Raw genomic sequence first — 14,962 nt, forward strand, 5'->3', positions numbered from 1 at the left:
TCCCCATCCCCCCCCCCACACCTCCAATCAAGGCCCCAAAGGATCCTTCCATATCATCAGAAATGTACCTATACTCCCACCAATGTCATCTACTGTATCTGCACCCACCACCCCTATTGCCCTGTGACTGCACACTTCAACTCCCCCTCCCACTTCGCCGAGGACATGCAGGTCCTGGGTCTCCTCCATCGCCACACCCTAACCACCTGACGCCTGGAGCAACACACCTCATCTTCCGCCTGGGGACTCTCCAACCCCATGGCATCAATGTGGATTTTACCAGTTTCCTCAATTTCCTTCTCCCCACCTTATCCCAGTCCCAAGCCTCCAACCCGGCACTGCTCTCTTGATCTGTCCATCTTCCTTCCCAGCTATCCGCTCCATCCTCCTCTCTGACCTATCACCTTCTCCAGCACCGTTATCTACCAATTGTATTCTCAGCTACGTTCCCCCCAGCCCTAACCCCCCTCCTATTTATCTCTCAGTCCTCAGGCCCACAAGCCTCATTCCTGATGAAGAGCTTATGCCCGAAATGTTGATTCTCCTGTTCCTCAGATGCTGCCTGACCAGCTGTGCTTTTCCACACTCTCGACTCAAATTTCTAATCTGTCAACATGGTTTAGAATACTTGGTCAAAGGGCAATTTGGGCCAAAGAGCATGTTTCCATGACTCTGTGTTGAGTTTTATTATCTTTTATCCTGTTTAATAGTAACTCATCCTCTGTTCAATCGGAGACGACCTGGTTATATTGGCTCCTTTACCGACATGAGAGAGGGATCAGGTTTTAAATGAACTTTGTAGTGGCCAACCAAGAGAGGGGCAGAATGAAGAGGGGGAGCCAAGAGAGAAACCCCCATCTCCCCAGTGGGGACTGGTCACGACAATGCATCAGACCACAAAACCCGGGAGGCCATTCAGCCCCTTCGCCAACTCCATCCTAGATCCGGTCTGATCTTCAGCCTCAACATAACTGGCCAATCAGAAGCCCAGAAACCTTCATTCCCTAACAGATCAGAATGACAGTGATCTCAACCACAAATTGTTCTGGTCCAGAAGGAGAAGGAGACCATTCAGCCCATTGTATCCTCACTCTCTTTCTCTCTCTCTGAGCATTTTTATTCAGTGCCAATCCACTGTCTTTCTCCCCACTCAATTTCTCCCTAAATAACCATTCAATGCCCCTTTGGAATGTATCAAATGAACCTGACTCCCCCACATTTCCAGGCCGTATATTCCAGACCTTAACCACTCGCAGGGTTTTCCTCACGTCACATTTACTTCTTTCACACAACACTTCGCATCTCTGCTCTTTGCTGCTCAATCATTTTTCAACTGAGAACGGTTTCTCCTGTAAAGACCACATTTTTCATTATTCTTTAATTTTGATTTTGAACTAAAATAGGAAAGGCACTGTTTTAAAGCAAAGACTGTGGAAGGAGTTGCTGCACTCTTACAAAGCTGTTCCTGAAACTCATTGGGCACTGTGTTTACACTGCTGCTTCTTTCAAACACTGGGGCAAAATCTCCAATGCACCATGACACCATGGGACTGTGAGCAGAGCAAGTTTCACCCAGAAACAGCTTGCTGATTGGTTTGTACGCTCAGGACCAGTAGAGGCCAGGAGTCAGCAGCATGACAACAAAACTCTGATTGGCTCCTGGGCAGGTGGACAGAGAGTGTGTGACCAATAGAGGGAGAGATACTCCAGAGACTGGAGAAAAGACAAGGTCTCTGTCTCCATCTCTCGCTCTCTTTGTCTCTGTCTGTTTCGCTCTTTCAGTTTTTCTATCCCTGTCTCTCTGTCCCTGTCTGTCTGTCTCTGTCTTTCTGTCTCTGTCTCTTTCAGCAATGGAAGTAACCAAAGCCTTGGGGGCAGTTGGCTGTTCTCTCCCACCAATTGCTTGAGTCTGTTGTCTCTAATCAATGATTGAAAGACTGAACAATTAATATATCAACCACCCTGCATCTTCAGCAAACATTTGAAAGTATCTGGAAATAAGGAAACCGGAGATGAGGAGGTCTTGGGAAGGTAATGGGACTCCTCATTGAATCCTGTGACTGTGTTTCCCCGTGTTGATTTTCCCTGTACCCTGTATGTCTATTGGTGTCAGGGTTTAAGAAAGGGTTAGAGTTTCAGCTAGCAGAGTTACCTGGTGATAATCCAAAGTTTTGTTTTCCTGTAGTTAGAAATGATTTATTTGAAATGAACAATAGTTTCTACTTACATGCAGAAACCTGGTCAGGTCTTTTGTTAAATTCAGTCCAAAAGGTGGGCAGGAAAGTAGAGGACTTTGGATAAATCTTTAACTTTTGTGATGTATTTGGATCAATGCAGTGTTTCCCAAGTGGGTCCTGATCCTCCCAATCTACCTCCATCTATAATCTTCATGGTTTTGAAAAAAATCTGTCATATCTCCTGTCCAAGGAAAGCCATCTCACTTGTCCCATCTTTCCTCACCATCCCTGGAACCAGGCTCCGGGGTGTTCACATCCTTTCCGAAGTGTGCCGCCCACAACCGTACACAATACTCAGTGTGAGGCCTAACCAGTTTCTTGTGTATGATCAGCATAATGAGGTTAATCCTAACCCTAACCTCCTTCCCATTGTCACGCCTTCAGTCTGTCATATATTATCCTGTTTTTACAGGTCAGTCCAGGCCAGCCACCAAACAATAGTTACTCAACACATTGGATATTTTCTTAAGTTTAACTCAAGGATCCTGAGCCTAATTGTGTTGCAATTGAACAAAGCTAACCAGGTACACAGCTGAAATAGAATCTGGGATCTTGCTGAACTTCTGGCACTCTCAGCTTTCTGACGTTCTTTGATGAAGAGAATGACTTGTCAAGCAGCGTGAGTTTTATTTTATTTGCAAAAATATATTTTATTTATTAATGAACTGTAAGTACATTACAAAGCAATTCAAATCGACTTTGCAAAAAATACAATAACAAAAATCACATTTCTCATTTGAGCATTTCACTTTTACGTGCCTGTATCCAAATGCAAAATCGAAATATCTACCAAATATGACCAGAAACCATTTACCTTGCAACACAAACTACAAGGAGTTCTAGGGGTTAACAGACCTTCATTATTTTACAGCTGAAAAGTAGAAAGCTTTCGGGTACAGTCAGTCAAGTTAAAGTAAACAAAGTCACTGCATCCAAAGATGTACAGTTTATGTGGATTGGCCATGCTAAGTTGTCCATAGTGTTCAAGGATGCGTAGGTTAGGTGCATTAGTCAGGGGTAAAAATAGGATACCAGGGTAGGGGAACGGGTCTGGGTGGGTTACTCTTCAGAGGGTCAGTGTGGACTTATTGGGTCAAGGGGCCTGTTTCCACACTATAGAGCCATACAGTTACTGTCTTATTTAGAGCGAGAGAAAAGAGTGGTAGTGAATTTAACCAGAGGGTCAACAACCCCTTAATAATTCATTTTCGGACTCAGATGCTCACATTGCAAAAAATACAATAACAAAAATCACATTTCTCTTTTGAGCACTCCACATAAACTCTACATCTTTGGATGCAGTGACTTTGTTTACTTTAACTTGACTGACTATTGAGGCCCCACTGGAGATATTTTCAAGTGGTTAGGGGCAGATCCTATAAAAGTCAGTTTTCCCCAGAAAGTCACTCTACCTCCACTTTCTGCTTCTCAGTCTGCTGCCATTAAACCCAGTTTAAACATATTGTTGAAAATTAATTCAGAGGGAGTTTCCAAATAAAAACTATGGCCCTCCAACCTGAAACTGAATTCCTAAATCTAAAAAAAGGAAATTACACAATTATGAGAGGCGCATTGATTACGACAGATGTTGTGTAACTTAAAAGTCAGGACAGTAGGTAAACAATGGTAAGTATTTCAGGAATGAATGTGTTATTTTCTGGCACAAAAACAGATCAGGAAATGTGGCCCAACTGTGTCCAACACAGTAAGTTTAGGATTATATTAGATCCAAAAGGAAATAATATAAAGTTGCTTGAAAATATAACAAGCCTGGGATTGGGACCAGCTTAGAATTCAACAAAGGAGGAGTGAGAGAGCGATTAAACGAGGGAAAATAAAGTATGGGAATAAATTTGCAAAGGTAGCTAGGGAGAGAATACAGCCCCTCAAAGATCAGCAAGGCGGCCTTTGTGAGGAGCCGCAGTAGATGGGGGAGATACTAAACAAATATTTTGCATTAGTATTTACAGTGGAAAAAGACATGGAAGATATAGAATGTAGGGAAATAGATGATGACATCTTGAAAAATGTCCATATTCCAGAGGAGGAATTGTTGGATGTCTTGAAACGCATAAAAGTGGATAAATCCCAGGACCTGATCAGGTGTACCCTAGAACTCTGTGGGAATTTGGGGAAGTGATTGCTGGGCCTCTTCTGGGATATTTGTATCATTGATAGTCACAGGTGAGGTGCTGGAAGACTGAAGGTTGGCTAACATGGTGCCACTGTTTAAGAAGGGTGGTAAGGACAAGCCAGGGAACTGTAGACCAGTGAGCCTGACCTCAGTGGTGGGCAAGTTGTTGGAGGGAATCCTGAGGGACAGGATGTACATGTATTTGGAAAGGCAAGGCCTGACTAGGGATAGTCAACATGGCTTTGTGCGTGGGAAATCATGTCTCACAAACTTGATTGAGTTTTTTGAAGAAGTAACACAGAGGATTGATGAGGACTTCAGTAAGGCATTCAACAAGGTTCCCCATGGGAGACTGGTTAGCAAGGTTAGATCTCATGCAATACAGGGAGAACTAGCCATTTGGATACAGAACTGGCTTAAAGATAGAAGACAGAGGGTGGTGGTGGAGGGTTGTTTTTCCAGACTGGAGGCCTGTGACCAGTGGAGTGCCACAAGAATCGGTGCTGGGTCCACTACTTTTCATCATTTATATAACTGATCTGGACATGAGCATAAGAGGTATAGTTAGTAAGTTTGCAGATGATGCCAAAATTGGAGGTGTAGTGGACAGCGAAGAAGGCTACTTCAGATTACAACGGGACCTTGACCAGATGGGCCAATGGGCTGAGAAGTGGCAGATGGAGTTTAATTCAGATAAATGTGAGGTGCTGCATTATGGGAAAACAAATCTTAGCAGGACTTATACACTTAATGGTAAGGTCCTAGGGAGTGTTGCTGAACAAAGAGACCTTGGAGTGCAGGTTCATAGCTCCTTGAAAGTGGAATCACAGGTAGATAGGATAGTGAAGAAGGCGTTTGGTTTGCTTTCCTTTATTGGTCTCACTATTGAGTACAGGAGTTGGGAGGTCATGTAGCAGCTGTACAGGACATTGGTTAGGCCACTGTTGGAATATTTTGTGCAATACTGGTCTCCTTCCTATCGGAAAGATATTGCGAAACTTGAAATGGTTCAGAAAAGATCTACAAGGATGTTGCCAGGGTTGGAGGTTTTGAGCTATAGGGAGTGGTTGAATAGACTGGGGCTATTTTCCCTGGAGCGCCGGAGGCTGAGGGGTGACCTTATAGAAGTTTACAAAATCGTGAGGGGCATGGATAGGGTAAATAGGCAAAGTCTTTTCCCTGGAGTCGGGCAGACCAGAACTAAAGGGGCATAGGTTTAGGGTGAGAGGGGGAAAATATAAGAGAGACATAAGGGACAACTTTTTCACACAGAGGGTGATATGTGTATGGAATGAGCTGCCAGAAGAAGTGGTGGAGGCTGGTACAATTACAACATTTAAGAGGCATCTGGATGTGTATATGAATAGGAAGGGTTTGGAGGGATATGGGCCGGGTGCTGGCAGGTGGGACTAGATTGGGTGGGATGTCTGGCATGGACGGGTTGGACCGAAGGGTTTGTTTCCATGCTGTACATCTCTGTGACTTTATGACTACATATAAAAGTGGCTTGTAAAAGTTTCTATAAGTATGTAAAAAGAAAAAGATTAATTAAAACAAATATAAGTCCTTTATGGTCTGAACCACAAGAATTGATAATGAAAAGCAAGGAAATGGAAGATCTTTTGAACAGTGTCTTTTGTCTGTCTTCACAGGCAGAGACACAAGAAACATCTCAAAAATGTGAGAGAAGCGAGGGACTGTTGGGAAGTAGGAAATTAATCTTAAAATAATAGTGCTTGAGAAAATATTGGGTTACAAATCACACAACAGCAGGTTATAGTCCAAAAACAGGTTTACTTGTAAGCGCTAGCTTTCGAAGTGCTGTTGCTTTATCAGGTGGTTGTAGAGTACCGGCATCTCCAAATTGAGAAAATACTGTCAGTACAAACTGAACCCAGGATCCTGAAGGAGCTGGCCATGGAGCTGGGATGTGTTGGTTATCAACTTCCAAAGTTCTGTCGATTCAATAACATTCCCAGCAGATTGGAGGGTGGTAATACAATCCCCCTTGTTTTAAAAAGGAGGGAGGGAGGGAGAGAGCTGGGAATTAAGAGAGTGCATAACCCGAACATCAGGAATGTGAAAAATGTTGGAGTCGATGGAAAGGATGTAATAACAGCATTCTTTGATAATACTGATGGGATTATACAAAATAAAGACGGATTTATATTGAAGTGGAATCATGTTTGACAGATCCACTGGAGAACCTTGATGATGTAACTCTTGTTTTGTGTCACCTGATACAATGAGTGTGGATCGAGACAGGCTGGCGAGGGAGAAAGCAAAGTCAAACTGTCTTTAGGCTTAGATTTTAGCCACTATTTACTATAAATTAAAATAAATACTGCTGTACAAGGTAATCTTGATACATCAAACTCTGACTTTTTGTTTCATTTGGTAAGGACTAATTTATCTTCTTTACGTCATTATGTTCTCTCAATCTTTCTAGTCTGTTCACACTCCATCCACACTGTGCTGTTTTCACTCAGTAATGTACAGCTTGCAAAATTGTTCCAGGTCCTGAAGCCCTTACACAGCCGTAATCAGTGGGATTGATGAGGGAGGACCAGTGGATGTGGTGTATTTGAATTTTCAGGAAGCTTTTGATAAGCTTCACAGAGGAGCTTAATGAGCAAGTTAAAACCCATGGGATTGGTGGCAAAGCCCTGGAATGGATTGAGAATCGGGTAACAGGCAGGAGACAGAATCCAGGAAGAAATGGGTCATTGTAGAAGTGAGAGGTGGTAACTAATGAGGTACCAGAGGGTCCAGAGCTCATTCCCTGGGTATTTGTGAGAATTATTTGGATAAAGGAATCAACTATAATGCTGACAGCACAAGACCAGGTAGGATTATGAGTGATGAGGAGGAAGTAAAGGGATTTTAAGATGATTTTGACAAGTTGAGTAAATTGACAGATGTAGTTTAATATGGATAAGAGTGAAGCTACACATTTTGATAGGAAAAATGGAATGACTATATTTTTAAAAAGTGATATGTTGGAAAATGTGGATGTACGAAGGGACCTGGGTGTCCGTGTGGAGAATGTGTTGTATTGGAAAAGCACAGCAGGTCAGGCAGCATCTGAGGAGCAGGAGAGTCAACATTTCAGGCAAGAGCCCTTCGTATTTCTGATGAAGGGCTCTTGCCTGAAACATCAATTCTCCAGCATCTGCAGTCTTCATTTTCTCCTGGATGTCCGTGTGCACCAGTCACTGACAGTGAGCATGCAGGGGCAGCAGGCAGACAGGAACACACATTACAGGAGGGTGTGAGTACGGGAGCAGAGATGTTTTACTGCAGCTGTACAGGGCCCTTGGAGAGACCATGCCTGCAGTATTGTGTGCAGTTTTGGTCTCCTTTACTAAGAAAGAATATACTTGCTACAGAAGAATGTAGTGAAACCTCACCAGGCTGATTCCTGAGATGGCATGTTTATCGTATTGGGTCAACTGGGCCTGTATTCACTGGAGTTTTGAGGAATGAGGGAATCTGATTGAAACGGATCAAATTCTGTCAGGGCTGGACAGACTGGAGGCAGCGATGATGTTTCCCCTGTGTAACTGGGGGGGAGGGGTGGGGAATGGGGTTATAGAACAAGGGGCTGCACTCTCAGGATGCAGGATAGACTGCTTCAGACTCAGATGAGGAGAAATGTCTCCATTCTGAAGGTGGTGAGCCTGTAGAATTCTCTCCCACAGCAGGCTATGAACGTCAGGTCACTGAATATGTTTGAGAAAGAAATAGCTAGATTTCTGTAAAATAACAGGATACAGGGAGAATGTGGGAGCATGGTATTGAGATAGAGGATCAGCCATGATCATATTGAATGGTGGAACAGGCTCGATGAGCTGAATGGACTATTCCTGCTCCTAGTTTCTGTGTCTTGATGGAGACTGATCTTTTCAATTTGTAATCTCTCCATTGCACAACAGCTCCAAGCCCATCATCAGTAACTTTGAGAAAGCTATACTCCCCTGAGGCATCAATCGTCCCATTTGTCTGGAGTGAAAACCGAAATTACTGGAGAAATTCAGTAGGTCTGGTAGTATCTGTGGAGAGAAAGCAGAGTTGATGTTTCAGATCCAGTGACCCTTCCTCATAAGGCTGAAGAACATTCTGTTTTGTTTCTGATTTTTGGAATCTGCAGGTTTTTGGTTATTAGTTTGAAATGTCCTGTCTCTGTATCACCCTCCAGAAATTGTACCTCCCTCCCACCATCTCCCCACCATCCAGCGGCGTTTAACTTCCGAGAGTCTCAATTCCCTTCCCAAAGTCCTCAACCTCTCCAGCTCTGTCTGTCTGTTAAAACACTCCGTACAGCCTTCATCTTTGACCCGGTGTCTGGTTGCTCTGGGTCTGATATTCTTTTTTGTGTCTCAGTGTCTGGGTTTGATCTCTGTTCTTGTGAAACACTAGGTTGTTTCTCCACATTGACAAATAATTGGGAAGTGCAACACCTTGATTTCTCTCCCTCATTAACAGGTGTGGACAGTCTGGTTCTGTCAGTTCTCTGTCGGCCTGTTTGTAACTCTCCATCTTACATCATGTGAGAGGCTGGGCCAGGAAATAATTAACGTCATGGCAAATTGAGAAATTCTGAGTCAGAAATTGTGAATGTCCTCAGGTTTACTCTAAAGTTATTTCAGGAAAGTGGGTCGGAGTTAATAAAAACCAATTGCCCACGTGTGCAACTCCCAGTCTTGTTCCTGCGGATGATTCACACAATGTCCATGACAACACTGAGTAAGCAGCAAAACACTGACTGAGGTTAGACTCCACGTCAGACTGTGATTACACAAAGAACAAAGTGGCAAATTCAGAAACAAAGACTGACTGTGACGGCAGACATCAGGCCTGGAAAACAGTGGGTTAGAATAATTTGCTCTTAAAGCATGGGAGAGGGCCATTCATCCTGACCTGATTGTACTAGCTCTTTGGAAAACCCATCCAAGCGGTTCCCTTCTCCAAATGTTCCCCTTATTCACGGCAAATCCTCGGGATACAGAGTAGGCCCATTCAGACTGAGATGAGGGTGGAGGGCACAGCCTGTCCGGGGCAGCCTCCAAGTCTAGTCTGGGGCCAATGGGAGCACTTCCCGAGTCAGGATGCCCTCCACAGTGGGGGTGAGGAGACAGATATTGGGCAGGCCAACATTTCCTGAGTGTTTCTGCTGCCCCCACTCTGGGCTTCCTTACAACTGGAATGAAAGGCAGGCGGGAACGGAGGGAGATGGAAATGGGTGGCATGTCTGTTACTGTCAGTGCCAGTGGGGAGGTGCCCCGAGTGAGTGAGCTGCACAAGGGTTAAGGGTGTCAGGGTTGGGATGGTGACAGTGATGGGGTGGAAGAGTTTGCAGGGAACAGTGAGAAGGAGAGATTCTGAACCTTTCTGGGAGGTGGGTACAGTGGCAGAGAGAGAGAGAAGGGGTGAGGGGGATCAGAGAGGAGATGGTGACACTGACCCTGGCAGAGTGGGGAAGGCCCTAAAGCTCATTCCTAGACAGGCCACGATTCCTCCAGGCAGCTGAGACTACTCTAACCCCAGGGTGGGGAGGGAACCCTCAGCCCAGATCAGGGTCTGGTGTTAGGGCCTCCCGTGCTGCCCCTGGGGAAGACAACGCCCCGTATTTGCACCAGCTCCCTCCCCCCCACGATCTCTGTGTCTCTGCCCACTGTGTGGGTCATTGATACACCCCAGTCTGTAACATCCGGGGTAAATATCAGGAACTGGCCAGGGCAGCTCTGGACTCACAGGGTGTGTCTGGGTACACCATGGGCTTTTAAAGATGGCACAGGAGCAGAGCGTGGTGGTAAATCCCAGATATCCTGGTCAAGGTGAGTTATTCTGGGAATGGCATGTGATGAGGTGGGAATTAGGGTCTTTTTTCCTTTGTGGTTCTTTAACTCAACCTATACAGATTCTACTCTATGTCACTTCTTGCTATTAATATAATTTAATTCCAGGACGAGAGGCCATAGTCTTAGGATAAGGAGAAGCAAATTTAAGACAGAATTGAGGAGAAACGACTTCTCCCAAAGGGCTGTGAATCTGTAGAATTCACTACCCCATAGTGCAGTGGATGCTGGGACAGGGAGTAAATTTAAGGAGGAGTTAGACAGATTTTTAATTGGTAATGGGTTGAAGGGATATGGGGAGAGGGCAGGAAAATGGAGGTGAGGAGCATATCAGCTATGATCGAATGGGGGAGCAGAGGCGATGGGCCAAATGGCCTAATTCCACCCCCTGTATCTTATGAAGTTATGAATGGAATCAGATGTGAGGGATGCTATAGGGCAGGGTGGGTAGTTACTGACCGGAAGTTTTTAAGCAAAATTTACCAGGTTTCATGGATAGAAACTTTCCCAAAAGCTCGATGCACCTCAAATGGAGCCAAAAAAAATGAGATTGAAACCATTGTCCTTATTTCTTGGACTTATTCAAACACATTCAGAATGGAGCATTTTAGGCCCTTTCATCATCTCCTGACATCTTCCTGCTATAATGAAAAGTTATTGATCTGAAATTTAAATCTTTCTCATCCTCAAAAATAACAATGTACATTTATACACAGCAGTGCCTTCAATGTCATAAAGCTGCTCCAAAAGCACTTCACAAACAAAATTTGTCACTGTTCAGAGCAAAATATAGTTGGCTTTAAGTTTAATTTACATTTTTCGTTTTTGTGTTAAAAAGGGGGAGACAATGGTTTCCACAATGTACCCCTCTTTGTGCAGTGAACACCCCTGATTGATGGGGTTAATCTGAGGGCTCACTTGCCTGAGTGTGGAATGATAGCTCAGTAATGCTCCCTGCTGGTGAATGGCTGAATAGCATATTGAGAGATGTGAAGATGGAGTAGCCATTTCATCCCAATCCGTTGATCAGATGTAACTGTGACCTCGTTTGCAGTGTTTAAATTCTAGGTAATTCCTTCCTTCTGCATTTTCCAAGCTGCCTCAGTCAGGATGAAGTGTAGGAATGTGGGATTTGCTGCTGTTCAGCAAGACTGAGAGTCTTTGAGCAGCTAGTTCATGGGAGTGGGCTGAGAGACAAAGGATTTTGACCTGAAATAGGTTTAACAGAGGAATTAGAAACAGAAAATGCTGGAAAATTTTTGTAGGTCAGGTCGCATCCCTGGAAAGTACATTCAGCCGTCTGTGCTGTAATTCCCTACACCAACCTGGTTTTCCCAGGCCACCTGCATATTGCAGTCCCGATGACTATCGCATGACTTTCTGACATGCCTTTTCTATCTCTGATTTATCTTCTTCCTCATATCTCGACTACCGTTAGGAGGCCTGTACACACCTCCCGTCAGGGTCCTTTTTTCCTTTGTGGTTCCTCAACTCTGCCCACACAGATTCTACTCTTTCCAACTCTATATGTCACTTCTTGCTATTGACATAATTTCATTTCTTACTGATAAGTAACCCTGCTTCCTCTGCCCATTGGCCTGTTTTTTCTATAGAACGTAAATCCTTGGATATTTAGTTCCCAGCCCTGATCCTCTTGCAGCCACGTCTCTATAACACCCACAAGATTGAACATGCCAATTTCACTTTGTGCTACAAGCTTATTTATCTTGTTTCATACTCATATACCACATGTATTTAAGATCAATACCCTCAGTGCTACAGTGACTGCCTCCTCCTCAGTTGTCCCTATTGCTGTTCCTGAAGTTAGATTCCTGACTCTTTCCATACTCTGTCCAATTACTTGTTCTGGAAACCTTAAAAACTTCTGCTGAGCCCTCCCCCTTTAAGTTTTTCCATAATTCCCAACTCTTCCCCTCACATTTAGTTTAAAATCCTATCCACACTTCACTCCAAACACATATCTCTATTTCAGTGGAAAACAAAATAGTCTCTAACTCAAGAAAACTGCGAGGCATGATGTGTATTTACTGGCTCAGATTACCTGGCCCACCCAGGGATCAGGATCAGGCTGTACCATTCCCTTTGTAATCAAAGCCAGGTTGTACCATTTATCCTTTGATATGCAATGTGATTGTGGGTGCTGCTTGTTGCTCAATACATTTGAATTATTTATTTTTTATGCATTGATAGGATAAAGCAGCACTGGCTAGGCCAGTATTTATTGCTCACCCCTAACTGTTCACAGGGTAACTGACAGTCAGCCACATTGCTGTGGATCTGGAGTCACATGTAGGCTAGACAAAGGAAGGATTGTAGTCAGGCAGGAGGCTGGAAGAACACAGCAAACCAGGCAGCATCAGGCTGACAAAGGAAGGATGGCAGATTTCCTTCCCTAAAGGATATTAGTGAACCAGATGGGTTTCTATAACAAATGACAGTGGTTGCCATGAGGCTAGTTTTCTCCCCTTTCAAATTTTTATTGAATTTGAATTTTACTATCTGCCATGGTGGGATTCAAACTTAGAACATTAGCCTCGTGTTCTACTACTAATCCATTGACATGACCACTACACTACCACCTCCCCATGTAACCATGCTGAGGTTTCCGAAACCTTTGTTACTGGGAAAGAGACTCCACCAGGTTTCTATTTCTGAACTTGCCCTTGCTAAGGACTGAATGCTGAGAATGACTACTTTCCTTCTTGTTGACACATAACTAAATAAATGTAAGGCACTATCCAGCTCTTACTGACAAACTATTTCTGTGAACCCATAAACTGTTTTGCAATATATCCTCTGTCACTATGTTGTTGAACTATTGACACATTTAAACTGTATTGTCTGATCTCATTTGAAACAAAACGTTCTGTTAGCAATTTTTCAAAAGAAGTTCAATATTTTCTCCGTGCACAAACTAAAATAGGCTAATACAGAGTGCTTATTTTATTGAAGACCTTTCATTTCATAACATTGGAGCAATGTTACAAACCCCTCTGATCTTTAGTGCCTTTCTCCATTTTTCCAATATTACTGAATATTATTTCCTGATCCACTTAACACTGAGGAAATTGAAAAATTTATTTTATTTATCATATTCCAGTGTCACACTGCACACCCAAGCATAAATTGGCCATACTATCTATTACACAATGTGTGTAAAGAGGAAACACATACTATACTTACATAAAAAATAAATAATGAGGTGGCGCTGGTGTTGGACTGGGGTAGACAGAGTATAGGGGTTTAGATCAGAGTGGTGTTGGAAAAGCACAGCAGGTCAGGCAACATCCAAGGAGCAGGAAAATCAACATTTCGGGCAAAAGCCCTTCATCAGGAATACAGGCAGGAAGCCTCCATGGTGGAAAGATAAATGGGGGTGGGGCTGGGGAGAAGGTAGCAAAGAGTACAATAGGTGGATGGGGATGGGGATGGAGGTTATAGGTCTGAGAGGATGGTGGGGGAAGATAGCAAACAGTATCCTGTCTCTCTCTGTCTTTGTTTGTCTGTCTGTCTCTCTCTCCCCATGTTTCTGTCTCTGTCTCTGTCTCTCTCTGTGTCTCTGTCTCTCTCTGTTTCTGTCTGTCTGTCTCTCTCTCTCTGTCTGTGTCTGTGTCTGTATGTCTCTCTCTCTCTCTCTCACCCTGTCTCTCTCTGGATGGTGAACGGGTCTCTGCCTTTGGCCTTGTTTGTCTCCTCAGAAGGTCCAAGAGAGTGGTCAGCTGGGAAACCCTGTTTTTATACTGTTTTAGATAGCTTTCTGGAACTGTCTGTAGTTTTGACCAATTAGGGAGACTCAGTTTGAAACAGTGTCAATCATTTGTGTAGCAGGAGCCAGTGCCTTTCTGTGTGGGCTCTCCTTTGTTTTGTGGGTAAGTTGTTGGGGGATGGTCTATTCAGGATAACTGTCACCTTTTACATCGTGCTGATATCATTAACACCTGCCTGCTGTGTTTGCATTGTGTCTGGTGTACGGGTTTTCTGATTTCAGTGTTTTACTTGGCCAATGTACCCAGCATCCCTTGGCCAAGTTAACAATCTTATCTGTGTTTTATCAGCCAGGAGACTGCTACAGGGCCCTCCGACGTGGCTGAGTGAGCACGTCAGTATTAACCACTTTAAAAATCTTAAAAACAGGAATAAAACCAGACAGACCACCTGGCATTAACTAAGGCACCAGAAAAGACAATATCGAACACAGCCCTGGAGACCCCACATTTGTGCTGAGTGGTGCTGATTTGGAAATATATCCTTCCTTGTCCAGTACTTCCCGGGAGCATAGAAACTATGCCATGTTCTTTGCAGCCTGCAACACATTATCGATAAGGATGAGCATCTCGCCAAGACATTCCCCATGCCTCCACTTCTCACCTTTAAACAACCTCAAACAGACCATTGCTCACAGCAAACTGTCCAGCCTTCAGGACAACTTGGACCACAACACCATACAACCCTGTCATGGCAACCACTGCAAGACATAACAGAGTGTCGACACAGATACCACCATTGCACGAAGGGACACCACCCACCGTGTACGCGGCAGGTACTCATGTGACTCAGCCAACGTTGTCTATCTCATACGCTGCAGGCAAGGATGCCCTGAGGCATGGTACATTGGTGAGACCAAGCAGATGCTATGGCAACAGATGAATGGACATTGCATAACAAATCGCCAGGCAGGGATGTTCCCTCCCAGTTGGGGAACACTTCAGTGG

General features: G+C 44.1%; 1 long non-coding RNA gene across 1 annotated transcript in view; it reads left to right on the forward strand.

Moving 5' to 3' along the window:
• The window catches only part of LOC122542087, a 47,302-nt gene extending 32,749 nt beyond the window's left edge, over nt 1-14,553 (forward strand). Inside the window, exons 2-3 of the long non-coding RNA XR_006309747.1 lie at nt 2,650-2,856; nt 14,306-14,553. This is a non-coding gene — a long non-coding RNA (uncharacterized LOC122542087). The remainder of the gene's footprint in view (nt 1-2,649; nt 2,857-14,305) is intronic.
• Nucleotides 14,554-14,962: the final 409 nt, after the last annotated feature.

The sequence above is a fragment of the Chiloscyllium plagiosum genome, chromosome 39, assembly GCF_004010195.1.
Source record: "Chiloscyllium plagiosum isolate BGI_BamShark_2017 chromosome 39, ASM401019v2, whole genome shotgun sequence".
NCBI classification, from domain to species: Eukaryota; Metazoa; Chordata; class Chondrichthyes; order Orectolobiformes; family Hemiscylliidae; genus Chiloscyllium; species Chiloscyllium plagiosum.